Genomic DNA, 21,833 nt, shown 5'->3' on the forward strand with positions numbered 1-21,833 from the left:
GGCATATTTGGTGTATGGTTTTGAACGGAGTCTATTTTATTAGCAAAATGTCTGTATGTTTGTTGTTAAACCACACTACGTTTATCAAAGCAATATCATCTTTTCTCATGTGGAAGTGTGGGGTGTGTTCAAACTGAAATCTAAATTGCAGTGTATAAATAAAGCAGCCAGTATTTACCCTGCACAGAAATAATATAACCCACCCAAATCTAACTCTCTCTGCACATGATATATCTGCCCCCCCCCCCCCCCCCTGCAGTGCACATGGTTTTGCCCAGCTGTTAACAAATTTGCAGCTACGATCAGGTCTGAATTAGGCCCAAAGTACAAACAAAAATGACAGCACTCTTACCTTGCGCTTTCGAAATGGCCAGCACAGGCCAAATGGGAAGCAGCAGTCCATGGCTGCTCCCTTCCTCCTCCTTCCGCTCTCCTTCCTCCTCCTTCCGCTCTCCTCACCTATATATTTTACTATAAAGTAAATATAAATGACTTGTAGTCGCTGTAGAATATCACCAGAAGGTAAAAATTAACAAATGCCAGGAGCACTGACAGATGCTTCCCGCTCTAGGAGTTGCCACGAGACGAGATAAACCCTAGTGTGCTGTGCTGGCAATCCATTCATAGGACCATTATGATGTCATAGCACAGACATTAGCAGCAGCCTTAGTGGCCAATATGTGTATGACAATAAGTATCGGACTGTGTATAGGGGTAAGCAGGGGCAGAATAGCGTCCCTCCCACCTGCCCTAATTCACACACCATGAAAGGGGCTTATTTTGTTCCAATGTCACATGTCTGAATGCTGTGACGTGGTTCAGGCATTGCCAGGAAACAGAATAAAGTTTGGGTAAGGGCCTGCCAATGCTGCTCCAGTCTCCCAGGGCACCCCCTGAGCTCTCAGAAGGGCAGAGTGGGCGGCTCTTCTGATCAAAACTGTTGTTCACCCAAATTAGTTAAATCCGTGATGGAAGCAATGTGTCTGAATGACAGGTTGTGTCCATTTCCCAGTGTCTGGGAGCAGATGGGCGATTGTCATTTGCTTTCATCCATTACCAGATTTACATTCCAGCCAGCCAGATCTGGCAGATGATTTGCCAGATAATTGTATGGTGTATGCCCAAGCAATAAAACCATAGAGGTAATAATATGCCCTACATTTGTAGCCAGTAGGTGAGTGTGGCAGATGAATCCAGTTCTGCAGTATGAGTCTTCCTGTTCTGGCAAAGGGCCTAATTCTGAGTTGATCGCAGCAGCAATTTTGTTAGCAGTTGGGCAAAACCATGTGCACTGCAGGAGGGGCAGATATAAAACATGTGCAGAGAGAGTTAGAATTGGGTGTGGTGTATTCAAACTGAAATCTAAATTGCAGTGTAAAAATAAAGCAGACAGTATTTACCCTGCACAGAAGCAAACTAACCACCCAAGTCTAACTCTCTCTGCAAATGTTTTATCTGCCCCCACCTGCAGTGCACATGGTTTTGCCCAATTGCTATCAAACTTGCTGCTGCGATCAACTTAGAATTACCCCCAATATGTACTGCATATGGGGCCTGAGTCAGGCATATACACCAATGCATGTGCAGCTGCCATCCCGTACACAGTTACTGTGTGACAGTATGCTAATGAGATGGCCACCGGCGGCCTCGCTAATATCCGCATCTGTGTATACACACAGGGCGGGATGTACTAAGGGAAAAATGTGCTAAAACCCCTGTGTTCGGGGGTTTTACCGCATTTTCAAATGTACTAAGACCCGGCCGCCGGTTTATCGCTGCCCAGAGTATCACCATCTCTGGATGGCGATACTTTATAGCGGCCTATGGGCTTCTTATCATCGGCCACTGCAACCCGCTGCTTCCGCCGCAGATGCCTCCCCCCCCCCCCCCCCCCCCCCCCCATGGCATACCTTCCTCTAGGCAGCCTGGACCTGGAAGGTAAACTCCTCCTCCCTCTAGCAACGCAGCCGGAGGTCCTTCCGGGTTCAGGGGGGAGGAGGAGGCACTGGGGACAGCCTGCTCCCTTGTTCCCGGCAGCTGTGGAGAAGGAGAGCCCAGGGAGGTGACGGAGACCCCCCCGCCCCCCGCACACTACCTTACAGATATAGCGGGGGGCCTCTGTCACCGCATTGCAATGTTAATACGCGCATAGGCATGTGCAGGGGGGGTGCCTGGTGCGCACAGGCACCCCCTAATGTCCAGTACCCTTCACATGCCTGCACATTACGGCAGTGCAGCACAGCGATCCCCACAGAGCCTGCTGCTCAGTCCTGTGCTATTCATCGCTGCCAATAGTGCATTTACCGGTATGCTCGCTGACTTCCTAGGATGCGCAGCAGGAGAACCTCAGGCAGTCTGGGCAGCGGGCTCCTCTCTTACAGAGTACTGCATCAGCTGCCGCCGCGTCTCTGCTTATCTCCCTCCTCCTGCATCTCTTGCCCGGCTGTGGTGACCCCACCGGAGCCACTACACATCCCACCGCACCTGACTGGAGGGACCGTGGAGTCTCCTCCCACCCCCCCCATGCCTCTCACTCTCTCCATGCCCCCTTACCCTTCATACCACCCCTCTCCAGCCCCTCTCTCTCCTCATGCCCCCCGTCCCGATGCCCCTCTCGCTCTTCATGCCTCTCTCCTTGTGCCCCCACCCTCTCCATGCCTCTCTCTCTCCACAATATATATATATATATATATATATATATATATATTGCTCATACTGTGTGGCATAATGTCAACTTTCGCTCATACCATGTGGCATAATGTAAATTTCGGCTCATACTGTGTGTTGTAATTAGAGATGAGCGCCTGAAATTTTTCGGGTTTTGTGTTTTGGTTTTGGGTTCGGTTCCGCGGCCGTGTTTTGGGTTCGAACGCGTTTTGGCAAAACCTCACCGAATTTTTTTTGTCGGATTCGGGTGTGTTTTGGATTCGGGTGTTTTTTTCAAAAAACACTAAAAAACAGCTTAAATCATAGAATTTGGGGGTCATTTTGATCCCAAAGTATTATTAACCTCAAAAACCATAATTTACACTCATTTTCAGTCTATTCTGAATACCTCACACCTCACAATATTATTTTTAGTCCTAAAATTTGCACCGAGGTCGCTGTGTGAGTAAGATAAGCGACCCTAGTGGCCGACACAAACACCGGGCCCATCTAGGAGTGGCACTGCAGTGTCACGCAGGATGTCCCTTCCAAAAAACCCTCCCCAAACAGCACATGACGCAAAGAAAAAAAGAGGCGCAATGAGGTAGCTGTGTGAGTAAGATTAGCGACCCTAGTGGCCGACACAAACACCGGGCCCATCTAGGAGTGGCACTGCAGTGTCACGCAGGATGGCCCTTCCAAAAAACCCTCCCCAAACAGCACATGACGCAAAGAAAAAAAGAGGCGCAATGAGGTAGCTGTGTGAGTAAGATTAGCGACCCTAGTGGCCGACACAAACACCGGGCCCATCTAGGAGTGGCACTGCAGTGTCACGCAGGATGGCCCTTCCAAAAAACCCTCCCCAAACAGCACATGACGCAAAGAAAAAAAGAGGCGCAATGAGGTAGCTGTGTGAGTAAGATTAGCGACCCTAGTGGCCGACACAAACACCGGGCCCATCTAGGAGTGGCACTGCAGTGTCACGCAGGATGTCCCTTCCAAAAAACCCTCCCCAAACAGCACATGACGCAAAGAAAAAAAGAGGCGCAATGAGGTAGCTGTGTGAGTAAGATTAGCGACCCTAGTGGCCGACACAAACACCGGGCCCATCTAGGAGTGGCACTGCAGTGTCACGCAGGATGTCCCTTCCAAAAAACCCTCCCCAAACAGCACATGACGCAAAGAAAAAAAGAGGCGCAATGAGGTAGCTGACTGTGTGAGTAAGATTAGCGACCCTAGTGGTCGACACAAACACCGGGCCCATCTAGGAGTGGCACTGCAGTGTCACGCAGGATGTCCCTTCCAAAAAACCCTCCCCAAACAGCACATGACGCAAAGAAAAAAAGAGGCGCAATGAGGTAGCTGACTGTGTGAGTAAGATTAGCGACCCTAGTGGCCGACACAAACACCGGGCCCATCTAGGAGTGGCACTGCAGTGTCACGCAGGATGTCCCTTCCAAAAAACCCTCCCCAATCAGCACATGATGCAAAGAAAAAGAAAAGAAAAAAGAGGTGCAAGATGGAATTGTCCTTGGGCCCTCCCACCCACCCTTATGTTGTATAAACAAAACAGGACATGCACACTTTAACCAACCCATCATTTCAGTGACAGGGTCTGCCACACGACTGTGACTGATATGACGGGTTGGTTTGGACCCCCCCCAAAAAAGAAGCAATTAATCTCTCCTTGCACAAACTGGCTCTACAGAGGCAAGATGTCCACCTCATCTTCACCCTCCGATATATCACCGTGTACATCCCCCTCCTCACAGATTATCAATTCGTCCCCACTGGAATCCACCATCTCAGCTCCCTGTGTACTTTGTGGAGGCAATTGCTGCTGGTCAATGTCTCCGCGGAGGAATTGATTATAATTCATTTTAATGAACATCATCTTCTCCACATTTTCTGGATGTAACCTCGTACGCCGATTGCTGACAAGGTGAGCGGCGGCACTAAACACTCTTTCGGAGTACACACTTGTGGGAGGGCAACTTAGGTAGAATAAAGCCAGTTTGTGCAAGGGCCTCCAAATTGCCTCTTTTTCCTGCCAGTATAAGTACGGACTGTGTGACGTGCCTACTTGGATGCGGTCACTCATATAATCCTCCACCATTCTATCAATGTTGAGAGAATCATATGCAGTGACAGTAGACGACATGTCCGTAATCGTTGTCAGGTCCTTCAGTCCGGACCAGATGTCAGCATCAGCAGTCGCTCCAGACTGCCCTGCATCACCGCCAGCGGGTGGGCTCGGAATTCTGAGCCTTTTCCTCGCACCCCCAGTTGCGGGAGAATGTGAAGGAGGAGATGTTGACAGGTCGCGTTCCGCTTGACTTGACAATTTTGTCACCAGCAGGTCTTTCAACCCCAGCAGACCTGTGTCTGCCGGAAAGAGAGATCCAAGGTAGGCTTTAAATCTAGGATCGAGCACGGTGGCCAAAATGTAGTGCTCTGATTTCAACAGATTGACCACCCGTGAATCCTTGTTAAGCGAATTAAGGGCTGCATCCACAAGTCCCACATGCCTAGCGGAATCGCTCCCTTTTAGCTCCTTCTTCAATGCCTCCAGCTTCTTCTGCAAAAGCCTGATGAGGGGAATGACCTGACTCAGGCTGGCAGTGTCTGAACTGACTTCACGTGTGGCAAGTTCAAAGGGCATCAGAACCTTGCACAACGTTGAAATCATTCTCCACTGCACTTGAGACAGGTGCATTCCACCTACTATATCGTGCTCAATTGTATAGGCTTGAATGGCCTTTTGCTGCTCCTCCAACCTCTGAAGCATATAGAGGGTTGAATTCCACCTCGTTACCACTTCTTGCTTCAGATGATGGCAGGGCAGGTTCAGTAGTTTTTGGTGGTGCTCCAGTCTTCTGTACGTGGTGCCTGTACGCCGAAAGTGTCCCGCAATTTTTCTGGCCACCGACAGCATCTCTTGCACGCCCCTGTCGTTTTTTAAAAAATTCTGCACCACCAAATTCAAGGTATGTGCAAAACATGGGACGTGCTGGAATTTGCCCATATTTAATGCACACACAATATTGCTGGCGTTGTCCGATGCCACAAATCCACAGGAGAGTCCAATTGGGGTAAGCCATTCCGCGATGATCTTCCTCAGTTGCCGTAAGAGGTTTTCAGCTGTGTGCGTATTCTGGAAAGCGGTGATACAAAGCGTAGCCTGCCTAGGAAAGAGTTGGCGTTTGCGAGATGCTGCTACTGGTGCCGCCGCTGCTGTTCTTGCGGCGGGAGTCCATACATCTACCCAGTGGGCTGTCACAGTCATATAGTCCTGACCCTGCCCTGCTCCACTTGTCCACATGTCCGTGGTTAAGTGGACATTGGGTACAACTGCATTTTTTAGGACACTGGTGAGTCTTTTTCTGACGTCCGTGTACATTCTCGGTATCGCCTGCCTAGAGAAGTGGAACCTAGATGGTATTTGGTAACGGGGGCACACTGCCTCAATAAATTGTCTAGTTCCCTGTGAACTAACGGCGGATACCGGACGCACGTCTAACACCAACATAGTTGTCAAGGACTCAGTTATCCGCTTTGCAGTAGGATGACTGCTGTGATATTTCATCTTCCTCGCAAAGGACTGTTGAACAGTCAATTGCTTACTGGAAGTAGTACAAGTGGGCTTACGACTTCCCCTCTGGGATGACCATCGACTCCCAGCGGCAACAACAGCAGCGCCAGCAGCAGTAGGCGTTACACGCAAGGATGCATCGGAGGAATCCCAGGCAGGAGAGGACTCGTCAGAATTGCCAGTGACATGGCCTGCAGGACTATTGGCATTCCTGGGGAAGGAGGAAATTGACACTGAGGGAGTTGGTGGGGTGGTTTGCGTGAGCTTGGTTACAAGAGGAAGGGATTTACTGGTCAGTGGACTGCTTCCGCTGTCACCCAAAGTTTTTGAACTTGTCACTGACTTATTATGAATGCGCTGCAGGTGACGTATAAGGGAGGATGTTCCGAGGTGGTTAACGTCCTTACCCCTACTTATTACAGCTTGACAAAGGGAACACACGGCTTGACACCTGTTGTCCGCATTTCTGGTGAAATACCTCCACACCGAAGAGCTGATTTTTTTGGTATTTTCACCTGGCATGTCAACGGCCATATTCCTCCCACGGACAACAGGTGTCTCCCCGGGTGCCTGACTTAAACAAACCACCTCACCATCAGAATCCTCCTGGTCAATTTCCTCCCCAGCGCCAGCAACACCCATATCCTCCTCATCCTGGTGTACTTCAACACTGACATCTTCAATCTGACTATCAGGAACTGGACTGCGGGTGCTCCTTCCAGCACTTGCAGGGGGCGTGCAAATGGTGGAAGGCGCATGCTCTTCACGTCCAGTGTTGGGAAGGTCAGGCATCGCAACCGACACAATTGGACTCTCCTTGTGGATTTGGGATTTCAAAGAACGCACAGTTCTTTGCGGTGCTTTTGCCAGCTTGAGTCTTTTCAGTTTTCTAGCGAGAGGCTGAGTGCTTCCATCCTCATGTGAAGCTGAACCACTAGCCATGAACATAGGCCAGGGCCTCAGCCGTTCCTTGCCACTCCGTGTGGTAAATGGCATATTGGCAAGTTTACGCTTCTCCTCCGACAATTTTATTTTAGGTTTTGGAGTCCTTTTTTTACTGATATTTGGTGTTTTGGTTTTGACATGCTCTGTACTATGCCATTGGGCATCGGCCTTGGCAGACGACGTTGCTGGCATTTCATCTTCTCGGCCATGACTAGTGGCAGCAGCTTCAGCACGAGGTGGAAGTGGATCTTGATCTTTCCCTAATTTTGGAACCTCAACATTTTTGTTCTCCATATTTTAATAGGCACAACTAAAAGGCACCTCAGGTAAACAATGGAGATGGATGGATTGGATACTAGTATACAATTATGGACGGGCTGCCGAGTGCCGACACAGAGGTAGCCACAGCCGTGAACTACCGCACTGTACTGTGTCTGCTGCTAATATATAGACTGGTTGATAAAGAGATAGTATACTCGTAACTAGTATGTATGTATAAAGAAAGAAAAAAAAACCACGGTTAGGTGGTATATACAATTATGGACGGGCTGCCGAGTGCCGACACAGAGGTAGCCACAGCCGTGAACTACCGCACTGTACTGTGTCTGCTGCTAATATAGACTGGTTGATAAAGAGATAGTATACTCGTAACTAGTATGTATGTATAAAGAAAGAAAAAAAAACCACGGTTAGGTGGTATATACAATTATGGACGGGCTGCCGAGTGCCGACACAGAGGTAGCCACAGCCGTGAACTACCGCACTGTACTGTGTCTGCTGCTAATATATAGACTGGTTGATAAAGAGATAGTATACTCGTAACTAGTATGTATGTATAAAGAAAGAAAAAAAAACCACGGTTAGGTGGTATATACAATTATGGACGGGCTGCCGAGTGCCGACACAGAGGTAGCCACAGCCGTGAACTACCGCACTGTACTGTGTCTGCTGCTAATATATAGACTGGTTGATAAAGAGATAGTATACTCGTAACTAGTATGTATGTATAAAGAAAGAAAAAAAAAACACGGTTAGGTGGTATATACAATTATGGACGGGCTGCCGAGTGCCGACACAGAGGTAGCCACAGCCGTGAACTACCGCACTGTACTGTGTCTGCTGCTAATATATAGACTGGTTGATAAAGAGATAGTATACTCGTAACTAGTATGTATGTATAAAGAAAGAAAAAAAAACCACGGTTAGGTGGTATATACAATTATGGACGGGCTGCCGAGTGCCGACACAGAGGTAGCCACAGCCGTGAACTACCGCACTGTACTGTGTCTGCTGCTAATATAGACTGGTTGATAAAGAGATAGTATACTCGTAACTAGTATGTATGTATAAAGAAAGAAAAAAAAACCACGGTTAGGTGGTATATACAATTATGGACGGGCTGCCGAGTGCCGACACAGAGGTAGCCACAGCCGTGAACTACCGCACTGTACTGTGTCTGCTGCTAATATATAGACTGGTTGATAAAGAGATAGTATACTCGTAACTAGTATGTATGTATAAAGAAAGAAAAAAAAACCACGGTTAGGTGGTATATACAATTATGGACGGGCTGCCGAGTGCCGACACAGAGGTAGCCACAGCCGTGAACTACCGCACTGTACTGTGTCTGCTGCTAATATATAGACTGGTTGATAAAGAGATAGTATACTCGTAACTAGTATGTATGTATAAAGAAAGAAAAAAAAACCACGGTTAGGTGGTATATACAATTATGGACGGGCTGCCGAGTGCCGACACAGAGGTAGCCACAGCCGTGAACTACCGCACTGTACTGTGTCTGCTGCTAATATAGACTGGTTGATAAAGAGATAGTATACTACTAATATTATATATACTGGTGGTCAGGTCACTGGTCACTAGTCACACTGGCAGTGGCACTCCTGCAGCAAAAGTGTGCACTGTTTAATTTTAATATAATATTATGTACTCCTGGCTCCTGCTATAACCTATAACTGGCACTGCAGTAGTGCTCCCCAGTCTCCCCCACAATTATAAGCTGTGTGAGCTGAGCAGTCAGACAGATATATAATATATATAGATGATGCAGCACACTGGCCTGAGCCTGAGCAGTGCACACAGATATGGTATGTGACTGACTGAGTCACTGTGTGTATCGCTTTTTTCAGGCAGAGAACGGATATATTAAATAAACTGCACTGTGTGTCTGGTGGTCACTCACTATATAATATATTATGTACTCCTGGCTCCTGCTATAACCTATAACTGGCACTGCAGTAGTGCTCCCCAGTCTCCCCCACAATTATAAGCTGTGTGAGCTGAGCAGTCAGACAGATATATATAATATTATATATAGATAATAGATGATGCAGCACACTGGCCTGAGCCTGAGCAGTGCACACAGATATGGTATGTGACTGAGTCACTGTGTGCTGTGTATCGCTTTTTTCAGGCAGAGAACGGATTATAAATAAAACTGGTGGTCACTGGTCACTATCAGCAAAACTCTGCACTGTACTGAGTACTCCTAATGCTCCCCAAAATTAGTAAATCAAGTGTCTCTCTAATCTATTCTAAACGGAGAGGACGCCAGCCACGTCCTCTCCCTATCAATCTCAATGCACGTGTGAAAATGGCGGCGACGCGCGGCTCCTTATATAGAATCCGAGTCTCGCGATAGAATCCGAGCCTCGCGAGAATCCGACAGCGTCATGATGACGTTCGGGCGCGCTCGGGTTAACCGAGCAAGGCGGGAAGATCCGAGTCGCTCGGACCCGTGAAAAAAAACATGAAGTTCTGGCGGGTTCGGATTCAGAGAAACCGAACCCGCTCATCTCTAGTTGTAATGTGACTTTTGGCTCATACTGTGTGGTGTAATGTGATTAAGCCATGTGATTTTACTGAGAGAATGTAAAATAGTGCTATACATGCCCATCCGGCAGTGCACTCCCTAATATAATTAGCTGTGCACGCCTATGAATACGCGATCAACATCGCTGCGATGGGCGGCGATGTATGTTAATACATCCCGCCCACAGTGAGTAACCCTATGGTCACGCAGCATGGCCGCTGGAACTGAGATGCTGGTGCATTGTTTTCTACATACGAGATTACTGATGTAGGCTGTGACATGCCCCAAACACTGTTGCCCCCTCACCCCTGATTGCGATGCAGTGCGCGGTCCCGCGGGTCAAATGACGCATCCTTTGATTATACATGCAGCCCATTTTATCTGTCTAATCGTATGCACATGGGGGTAATTCCAAGTTGATCGCAGCAGGAAATTTTTTAGCAGTTGGGCAAAGCCATGTGCACTGCAGGAGGGGGCAGATATAACATGTGCAGAGAGAGTTAGATTTGGGTGTGGTGTTGTAAGGATAATATCTCTGAACCACCTCGATGTGATGACCTCTTAGGTACCCGTGAGAGCAGCTCTTAACACAAAGAATAAACACGCAGCTGTTGGTTAAGAATCACTCTGTTTATTATAGGAATTACGGCTTACTATGTAGATAAGACACATGGGTGTATACAATACGTGCAAGAACATAATTGGTTAAGGAAGTTAACTTACGACACTACATGCAGGATATCATACAGCGGAAACATGAAATGCACGAGGGCACCACGAGCTCTATGTCCTTATAAGGACTTCCGTACACGGACAGGGGTACGTGTCGAAACTAAGGCACAGTTAGTACATAGTTTCAGTGTGTGGCGTGGGAGTAGCTTCATATGGTTATAAATTTTATATGGGAACCTTGAGACGTCTTTGTCTCTGTAGCAATAACAGTGAGTAAAGAACATGGACCCTTTAACCCTTCAACCCCCTCTTAGAATCATAAATTCATATGATATGATTCTTCCGAGGAGGTTTCCCTGAACGGTATTTGGCCAGATATTGTTTATAGCCTGCAGGTGAGTTGTCATGTGGTGGGGCTATAGACTCATACATGAGATTATTCTCGATGGTCTTAGTTGTGAGCCGTCGGCAACATGGTAGGATGCAGAACACAATAACACATATAAGAATGAGAGTAATCAATATAAAGATTCCCAATTGTACAAGTGCTTGTTTCCAGTTCTCAAACCACCCGAAGTATTGGCTCCAGGGGTTATCAATGCCGGAATTCTTTTTCAATTCTACAGATAAATCCTCTAGTTTTTTTATGGCCAAGGTGACCTTACCATTGGGGCCAGTGTTGTCAGGTATGTAGGTACAACATCCCTCTACCTTTCCAATATAGACACAGGTGCCCCCTTTTTCTGCCAATATCATGTCAAGGGCCATACGATTTAGAAATGTCATTTGGGAAGTAGCTTCTAGTTACTCGGCTATACCTTTAAGGGCATCTTTTGTGTCATTAACAAATCTCTGCTGATTATAGTAGATATAATTAATCCAGGCCAGATTTTTATTTACGGATATTATGGGAATGAGAGATTCAAAACCAGCAGCAACCTGATCTCTCGCCTTGAATTCATCAGGGACCCCTTGAGGGACTCCTATAGCATCAATATACACATGTGGGTCAAAACTACCTCCTGGGCTTTCCCTTTTCCTTCTCCTGGAGGCTGTGATGGGAGAAGGAGGCTGCTCCTCCTCTGGGAGAATGTGGAGGGGCATGATTACCTTAGCCAGGGCACATTCTCCTTTCCATGGGGTATCTAATTTTGTTCTTAATTTCATATCTCCACAGATATAGTAGATATCACCTAGAGATTTGGTCTGATTGGTCAGGACAGTAGTCCTTCTAGATGTGCAGTAACCTGGAGGGAAGGTTTTCACGTTCCTACCATGGGTATCGTTAGACACATAGCAGGTTTAATTTCCTGGATAAATAGTTATGGTGTTACCTGGATTGGGATTCTTTGATAGTATGGGGTATTCCCTTTTCCACATTTCACACTCACTGTCATTGGTCTTGGTGCCGTTGTAGAGGCTGAAAAAACAACCCTCCTGGGATAGAGGTATATTCAGGGGCACTGTACCTAAGTGAGGTCTAGATTTGCCACAAACATAGCAGTTACTTTTATTATGTTTGATGGCACTATATTTCATCCATTCTAACCAGAAATTGATGTCAGAGAACCCGGTCTCAATAGCCAGGGTGTCTTCGAAGGTGGGGTTATCTATGGCTATTATGTCGTTGAATGTGGTTATATGGGGTTTGAGGGGGTTATTTTGGGTACTAGCTTTAGGCTGATATTCTGAGTTCTTAAACATATCTTTTAATAGAAATTGTCTCCGAGGTGATAGATATTCTCCGTATTTACCTAGAACATAGGTGCTAGCGTCAGTGGGTTGAGGATGCCATATACTTAGTATAAAGTGACTATCACACTTATTTTTCCTATAAAGGGTGAGTCGAGAAAGCAATGATTCCCCGTTTTTATCACGTCTGGTAGCTGCCTCAGGGGGCTGATATCCCCAATTAATTCCTGAATTCCACCCCACAGCCCCCCAAGAGTTACACTCCCCCCCCCCAACTAGGGCTGGTAACACAAATGTAGGCCTGATTAGAAGAATGTGGTGTCCCATATTGGTCACATTGCCAGGACCACCGTTTGGACTTACAGGGGACGATGGTACAATAGTCTATTATGTAGGTGGCTACCTCGGTACTAGAGGAATTATACCAAAAGGTATATATGCCTGCCTTCTCAGTTATGGCCACCTCAGTTCTACAGAGGAGTGGCAGGACTGCGATAAAAGTCAGGGAAACACAAGGCCAGCATGGTCCGTGGTTCACCATCATCTTCTCCATGTATGAAGTCATCATTTTGGTTAAGTTGGAGGTCAGGGCTGTCTGCCCCCGTTAGTACCTCTTCCTGCTGGAGGTCAGGGCTGTCTGCCCCCATTAGTACCTCTTCCTGCTGGAGGTCAGGGCTGTCTGCCCCCGTTAGTACCTCTTCCTGCTGTTGGGGGTCAGAGTTGTCTACTCCCGTTAGTACCCCTTCTGGTCTTCCTTCCCGGTCTGGTCTAGGTATGTTCTTCACTCGGGACGCATGTATCCAGGTAGGGCCTTCTTTGGTAAGGATCGCTGTTCTGGTAACTGCAACAACCTCTGTTTCGGGACCGTACGCGAAGTCTCCTGGTTCTTTGTTTCTGGGGAGAACCTTAACAACCACTCTGTCTCCCACCTGGAAGGGGTGAGTTGGTTCCTGTGGATTAGAGGGATTTTTCCGAACAACATTATGCTCAACTTCAGTCAGTTTGGTTATGAGAGACCTTACATACTCTTCCCTGATCTGATCGAGATCCCCCTCTTGCACTATCATGGGTTTCTTTGCCCAGGGCGTGGGAAAGGGTCTTCCCATGAGTATCTCAAAGGGGGAGTATCCCAAAGTCTTCTGTGGGGTCATCCTGATTTCTGCTAGAATGATAGGGAGGACTTGTTTCCATTTGTGAAAGGTACCTCCCGTGGCCTTCCTTAACTTGTCCTTAATAGTCCTATTCATCCTCTCTACGACCCCTGAACTTTGGGGGTGATACGGAATGTGAAACTTCCATTCTATCTGTAGGGCCTTTACCAAAGCCTGTGTGATCTTGGCCGTGAAAGCTGAACCTTTGTCACTATTTATTTGTAATGGGCAGCCCCACCTGGGTATAACTTCCTGTGTGAGTATTCTAGCAACAGTCTTGGCATCCTCCACCTTGGTAGGGAATGCTTCGGGCCACCTTGAAAACATGTCTACTATAACTAAGGCATACTCCTGTTTAGCCCCTTTGTTTGGGATATGAGTAAAATCAATTTGCAAATGAGTAAAGGGCGTGGTTGGATATGCCAGGTGTTGGTGAGCTGCCTTCATAGGATTGTTAGGGTTGTTTCTTAAGCATGTAATGCATCTGCTAACATACTGGTCAACTAGTAATCTCGCGTCTGTGATGTAAAAATCTTTGTCTAGTAATGTATGTGTTGTATGTTTGCTGTTGTGACCAATCCCATGATAGTGAGATATGAACAAAGGAGCGCTTGCTTGAGGTATACATGGTTTCCCCTCTTTGCAGATTAATCCTGTTTTAGGATTCTTCTGCATTATTGGAAACAACCAATCAGCTAAATCTTTGGGGGAGGCAGAAACTTGGAGTTCAGTAAGTAGATACTGATCATCTATCATGGGTGGGGTCATGACGGCCATGGCTTGGTGTATGGTAGGGAGCTGAGCTGCCTGGCGGGCGGAGCTATCTGCGAAAGCATTTCCCCTGGAGATTTCATCAGCCCCACCAGTGTGGGCTCTACAATGTAAGATGGCAATGTCACTAGGCAGGAGTATTGCATGAAGTAAGTCAGTGATAAGTTTGGCATGTGAAATGTTCTTACCGTCAGCTCCGATAAAACCCCGGCGGGACCAGATAACTCCATGGTCGTGCACAACGCCGTAGGCGTATTTTGAGTCGGTATAGATGGTAACAGGTTTATCCCGGTACAGAGTACATGCCCTGGTTAGGGCTATGAGCTCAGCAGCCTGGGCAGATTGGTAAGGTATGGGCTTTGCTTCAAGAATGTCATTGGGCAGGCGCACAACGGCATAACCTGCTTGGTATGTGGAGTCATTTGGTCTAGTACAAGAGCCGTCAACAAAGATGTGGTCAGAATCAGGTACCGGTATGGGGGACATGTCCAATCTGGGAGATGTCTCAGTCTCAATAGTCATGCAGCAGTCATGGTCATCGGGCAAGTCGTCTAGGGGGCCTTTGAGACCAAGGAGTGCATTTAAGATAGGGGCAGGGCCTGAAGTCGCATTGGCATACTTAATAGTAAGGGATGGGTTTCCCAACAATTGTACTTCATAGCCACTGAGGCGTTGGGCAGACATATGTTGCGTGTGGAGGCCTTTAAGTAGGGTAACTACATTATGTGTGGTATGTAGTACAGTAAGGTGACCTAGGGTGAGAGTCATGGCCATCTCAGCCACCATTGCGCAGGCTGCCAGGGCTCGAAGACAAGCAGGCATTCCCTGGACTGACACGGGCATTATTTTAGAAAAAAATTCCACGGGGCGCAGCTTACCTCCATGTTCTTGAGTTAGTACCCCCGTCATGGTTTTACAGTTGTCCCTTGCAAAGAGATGAAAAGGTAATACATAGTTGGGGAGGCCAAGTGCCGGACTTTTAATTAACAAACATTTCAAATTCTCATATGCATCCAACATTTCTTGTGACCATTGTATGTCTCTGGGTTTGTCAGCTAGTGTGGTTTGCCTCAGAATATTGTCATAATAGGAACAATCAGATATCCACTGTCTGCAGTAGTTTATCATACCCAGAAAGGACAGCATTTCCTTCTGAGTGGCTGGGCGGACCAGACCCAGTACAGACTGAATGCATTGTGGACTGACCTTCCTCTCCCCCTCTATGAGGACAAAACCCAGATAATCAACTTGCTTTTTACACCATTGCATTTTAGTTTTTGACACTTTGTGTCCACATTTACAGAGCCATAGTAACAGTGATAAACCATCCTCTCGGCAGGCCTCCTCCGTTTGACTACAGAGAAGCAGGTCATCTGCATACTGTAGCAGGACAGAACCTTGGGGGGGGGTGCCATGATTTTAAAGTGGCTTGGAGGACAATGGTGTAAACAACAGGAGCGTCTATGAACCCCTGGGGTAACCTACACCAAGTTAATTGCTGGCCCCCAAAAGAAAATGCAAACAGTAATTGTGTCTGTGTGTCAACAGGTATGCTAAAAAAGGCATTTTTCAAGTCAATGACGGTAAAATGCACAGCGTTCGCAGGGATGGCTGAGAGGAGGGAGTTAGTGTCTGGAACTATGGGAGCAATGGGGACAATTAGCTGGTTAATTGCCCTTAAGTCCTGTACAAATCTAGTTGAGCCATCTGATTTAGCAACAGGGTTGACAGGAGTACAGTAAGGAGAAACTACAGGTCTGAGTATGCCTTGCTGCAGGAATTGCTCTACCATGGGCTTAAGGCCATCCATTTTTTCTTTAGACAATGGATAGTGTTTCTGGTAAACGGGGTGTACATCAGGTTTCAGTGTGGCCTTGTAGGGGGTACAAGATATCAGGCCTGTGTCGAGGGGCCCTTCTGCCCATACGTGGGGGTCTATGGTGTCTAGTTCAGAGGTTTCAGTAATCACGGGGAAATGTGGTGAGATTATGTCCATACCCTTACCAGTAGGGGTAATGGTTATCTGTAGTTCAGTAAGGAGGTCTCTTCCCAACAGGTTAACTGGGCAGTCAGGTATGACAGTGAATGAGTGAGTACCTATGTAATGTCCCCGTGGTGTGTCAATAGGGATAGGTACAGTGGAGTAAGCTTTTGTGGGTATCCCATTGATTCCCATTGAAGGAGCGGACTTTCTCAAGGGTCCATGGTAATGGTCCCTACACAGGACACTGGTGGTGGCTCCACTGTCAATCAGGAATGGAACACTTGTTCCATTTATGCCTAGATTGACAATTGGGGCCTCCTTCCAGTGATCAGTGAGCTGCATGAAAGTCGGGACACTCTCCTCCGGGCCCCGTCAGCGGGGCTGTCCCTGCCAGTCAATTTGGAACCTTGGGGCGTCTCTGGGAGTATTGTTAGTGGGGACAGGTTCAGTCAATGGTTGTTTAGTTTTATTAAAGGGGTAAGGACAGTCCCTAGCCCAATGTCCATCTTTTCCACAATTAAAGCAGGATGTATGTCGTCTGCTCGGAGGTGCAGGGGGCACCCTATTCTGTGGGATGTCCCGCTGGGGGTGAGGGTTCCTGTACTGCCTCCGGGGGTTCTGAAAACTGTGGGTTGGTACATTTTGAGTAATCTTTTTGATGTCAAATCAGCCTGCTGCTTCCTTCTCATATAAGTGTTTACTAAATACCTCAATGTTGTCTGAGGTCCAACTAGAAACACTTTGTTTTACAGTTAATGTCACTGTTGGCAACAAGTTGTTTATAAATGTAGAAATGAGTAAGTTGTCGGTATTAACTAGGGTGAGACCTGCCTCCTCTGACCAACACTTTTTAAATCTCTTCCAGAATTCAGTCACATTCTCACTAGGTTTCTGTTTGCAAGCTACTGCTACTGGGAGAGACGAGCGGGTTTTAAACACTGCGTCCATATGTTCACTCAGTTCATCCCACATTTTCTTTATGCCGTCCTGTGTATTGAGGGGGTAATTAGTGGCAGTTTGATTAGCCGGTGCTATAGGGGTACTGATTGTGGGCACTTTACTCCAATCCCACCCGTTGTAATGATCTATGACTCCGTCTCTTGGAAAGGGATCGGGACTTTTCATGGCTTCCGTCCAGCCAGCTAGGTTGTCTAGCCAGGGGTTAACAAGGTAGTAGTTTGTAGGGGAGACACGAGCAACATATTCCTTGCAGGTCTCTCCCGGGAGGGGAGGGGGGTATTCAGTTTCTTTACTCTGGTCTGATCCCATATTACCAACAAGTAACTAACGTGTTTAAAGTGAAGTTGCAACAATCTTATCATAAAAACATAGACTGTTCCGAGCACAATGTCATATAATGCGCGTACACTTACCACCCGCGCAATATATATATTTCTAAAAGAATTCACAAATAACAGGGAAAGGGAACAATAGTCTATGTATGCATTCAGCTGATCTGATTATAGATCATTGGTAACATGTGGGAGTGCATATTCCCTACAAAAACTACCGGGGACAGAAAACAACAACAGTACAACAATATGTGACACCAAATGTACGTACACTTACCACCCGTACAATTAATGTCCCTATAACTGTACACAATAATATTTGTCACAAATCAACTTCTAAATGTACTTAAAATCACTGTAAACAACAATGTCCTCTGACACTCAGTGTCCGTGCACTTACCACCCGTTCACTGAGTGTCCTTAATAGAAAAATTACAATATGAGTACTTATAAGACAGACATACAAATATTTAGGTGATCAAATCGAGGAGGCGTTGTTACGTGGACCCCTGGTCCTTCTATGGTATCCCTAATACCTGTTTATGGCGCCTTAAAAAAAATCCTTTACATAAAACTACGTAATATTAAGTCCCGGACTTAAATATTACCTTGTCACGTGTTCCCGGAACACGGAGTGAGTTCAGATCCAGTAGATGGTCGCAATCCCTTAGCGGACAAGACAGACAACAAAATTCTCTATCTTACCGATCAGGGGACGATCGGCTGGATCCCGGCATCGAGCTCCCAAATTGTAAGGATAATATCTCTGAACCACCTCGATGTGATGACCTCTTAGGTACCCGTGAGAGCAGCTCTTAACACAAAGAATAAACACGCAGCTGTTGGTTAAGAATCACTCTGTTTATTATAGGAATTACGGCTTACTATGTAGATAAGACACATGGGTGTATACAATACGTGCAAGAACATAATTGGTTAAGGAAGTTAACTTACGACACTACATGCAGGATATCATACAGCGGAAACATGAAATGCACGAGGGCACCACGAGCTCTATGTCCTTATAAGGACTTCCGTACACGGACAGGGGTACGTGTCGAAACTAAGGCACAGTTAGTACATAGTTTCAGTGTGTGGCGTGGGAGTAGCTTCATATGGTTATAAATTTTATATGGGAACCTTGAGACGTCTTTGTCTCTGTAGCAATAACAGTGAGTAAAGAACATGGACCCTTTAACCCTTCAGGTGTGTTCAATCTGCAATCTAAATTGCAGCGTAAAAATAAAGCAGCCAGTATTTAACCTGCACAGAAACAGAATAACCCACCCAAATCTAACTCTCTCTGCACATGTTACATCTGCCCCCCTCCCCCCCTACCTGCAGTGCACATGGTTTTGCCCAACTGCTAAAAAATTTCCTGCTGCGATCAACTTGGAATTACCCCCATCGTACCATGGGGCCTAATTCAGATCTAATTGCAGCAGTAAAATTTTTCTCTAATGGGCAAAACCATGTGCACTGCAGGTGGGGCAGATGTAACATGTGCAGAGAGAGTTAGATTTGGGTGGGTTATTTTGTTTCTGTGCAGGGTAAATATTGGCTGCTTTATTTTTAAACTGCAATTTAGATTTCGGTTTAAACACACCCCACCCAACTCTAACTCTATCTGCACATGGTACATCTGCCCCACCTGCAGTGCAGCATGGTTTTGCCTATTAGTTTGCTTTTTTGGTTTGCTAACAAACCCGAATAAGGCTTTTAATCCACACTTCGACCACCATCACAAGACCGTCGCGGCACATGTGCAATGTGCAAAAATAAATAAATATGGAATTGTGTCCACTTCTGAATCATATCGTGAGAAATGTCCAAGTTGGGTCAGGTCATGGGTTGCAAACTAGAGATGAGAAAAACTTTAAGAACTGCCAAGCAGAAGGCACATTTTGAATGGTGAAGCAAAAGTCGGTCTCAAACGCTGTATTGCCAGAACTTCAAAACTCTGAGCAGCGGCCTGTTCTGTTGCTGAATTCGGTGTGTGTAAAATTGTACTGAAACGTCTTTTATCTCTATTTACCATTCAGTCTTATCACTAAGAAAAAACGCTACTGATAATAAAGCACCTATAGAGTATGTTGTGACCATACCTGGATGGGATTACCAGAGAGGAGCCAGAGTTGAGGTGTCAGTGAGTAAAGTACTGATGAGGGAAGAGTGAGGGAGTGGGGAGAAAACCAGGCGGGGGGGTGGGGGGGTGGGGTTGTAAAAACTGAAGAGCTCATTTATCAACAAGTGATAAAACTTACTGTGAATGATAAAACTTGCTGCGTATGATAAACAGAGATGTGCAGCGGGCATTTTTCGTGTTTTGTGTTTTGGTTTTGGATTCGGGTCCGCGGTCGTGTTTTGGATTCGGATGCGTTTTGGCAAAACCACCCTTTCGGGTTTTGGATTCGGATGTGTTTTGGATCCAGGTGATTTTTTAAAAAACCTCAAAAACAGCTAAAATCATAGAATTTGGGGGTAATTTTGATCCTATAGTATTATTAAACTCAATAACCATAATTTCCACTTATTTCCAGTCAATTATGAACACCTCACACCTCACAATATTATTTTTAGTCCTAAAATTTGCACCGAGATCGCTGGATGACTAAGCTAAGCGACCCAAGTGGCCGACACAAACACCTGGCCCATCTAGGAGTGGCACTGCAGTGTCAGACAGGATGACAGATTTAAAAAATAGTCCCCAAACAGCACATGATGCAAAGAAAAAAAGAGGTGCAATGAGGTAGCTGTGTGACTAAGCTAAGCGACCCAAGTGGCCGACACAAACACCTGGCCCATCTAGGAGTGGTACTGCAGTTTTCTAGCGAGAGGATGAGTGCTTCCATCCTCATGTGAATCTGAACCACTAGCCATGAACATAGGCCAGGGCCTCAGCCGTTCCTTGCCACTCCGTGTCGTAAATGGCATATTGGCAAGTTTACGCTTCTCCTCAGACGATTTTAATTTAGATATTTGGGTCATTTTACTGAACTTTTGCTTTTTGGATTTTAAATGCTCTCTACTATGACATTGGCCTTGGCAGACGACGTTGATGGCATTTCATCGTCTCTGCCATGACTAGTGGCAGCAGCTTCAGCACGAGGTGGAAGTGGATCTTGATCTTTCCCTATTTTACCCTGCAAATTTTTGTTCTCCATTTTTAAATGCACTGATGATACTACTGAGAACTGATACTGAGCAGCATGATGCAGCACAAGACACTGTACTAGTATTAGTAATATAGTATTACTGAGCACCACGATGCAGCACAAGACAATGAACTAGAGATGAGCGCCGGAAATTTTTCGGGTTTTGTGTTTTGGTTTTGGGTTCGGTTCCGCGGCCGTGTTTTGGGTTCGACCGCGTTTTGGCAAAACCTCACCGAATTTTTTTTGTCGGATTCGGGTGTGTTTTGGATTCGGGTGTTTTTTTCAAAAAACACTAAAAAACAGCTTAAATCATAGAATTTGGGGGTCACTTTGATCCCAAAGTATTATTAACCTCAAAAACCATAATTTACACTCATTTTCAGTCTATTCTGAATACCTCACACCTCACAATATTATTTTTAGTCCTAAAATTTGCACCTAGGTCGCTGGATGACTAAGCTAAGCGACCCTAGTGGCCGACACAAACACCGGGCCCATCTAGGAGTGTCACTGCAGTGTCACGCAGGATGTCCCTTCCAAAAAACCCTCCCCAAACAGCACATGACGCAAAGAAAAAAAGAGGCGCAATGAGGTAGCTGTGTGAGTAAGATAAGCGACCCTAGTGGCCGACACAAACACCGGGCCCATCTAGGAGTGTCACTGCAGTGTCACGCAGGATGTCCCTTCCAAAAAACCCTCCCCAAACAGCACATGACGCAAAGAAAAAAAGAGGCGCAATGAGGTAGCTGTGTGAGTAAGATAAGCGACCCTAGTGGCCGACACAAACACCGGGCCCATCTAGGAGTGTCACTGCAGTGTCACGCAGGATGTCCCTTCCAAAAAACCCTCCCCAAACAGCACATGATGCAAAGAAAAAAAGAGGCGCAATGAGGTAGCTGTGTGAGTAAGATAAGCGACCCTAGTGGCCGACACAAACACCGGGCCCATCTAGGAGTGTCACTGCAGTGTCACGGAGGATGTCCCTTCCAAAAAACCCTCCCCAAACAGCACATGACGCAAAGAAAAAAAGAGGCGCAATGAGGTAGCTGTGTGAGTAAGATAAGCGACCCTAGTGGCCGACACAAACACCGGGCCCATCTAGG

The 21,833-nt window shown here is 46.5% G+C and overlaps 1 protein-coding gene across 3 annotated transcripts in view; it reads right to left on the reverse strand.

The window, feature by feature from the left end:
* LOC135050113 (ephrin type-A receptor 6) overlaps positions 1–21,833 on the reverse strand; it is a 1,497,116-nt gene that overhangs the window by 906,810 nt on the left and 568,473 nt on the right. The window lies entirely within an intron of this gene.

Source organism: Pseudophryne corroboree, chromosome 2 (genome assembly GCF_028390025.1).
Source record: "Pseudophryne corroboree isolate aPseCor3 chromosome 2, aPseCor3.hap2, whole genome shotgun sequence".
Classification (NCBI taxonomy): Eukaryota; Metazoa; Chordata; class Amphibia; order Anura; family Myobatrachidae; genus Pseudophryne; species Pseudophryne corroboree.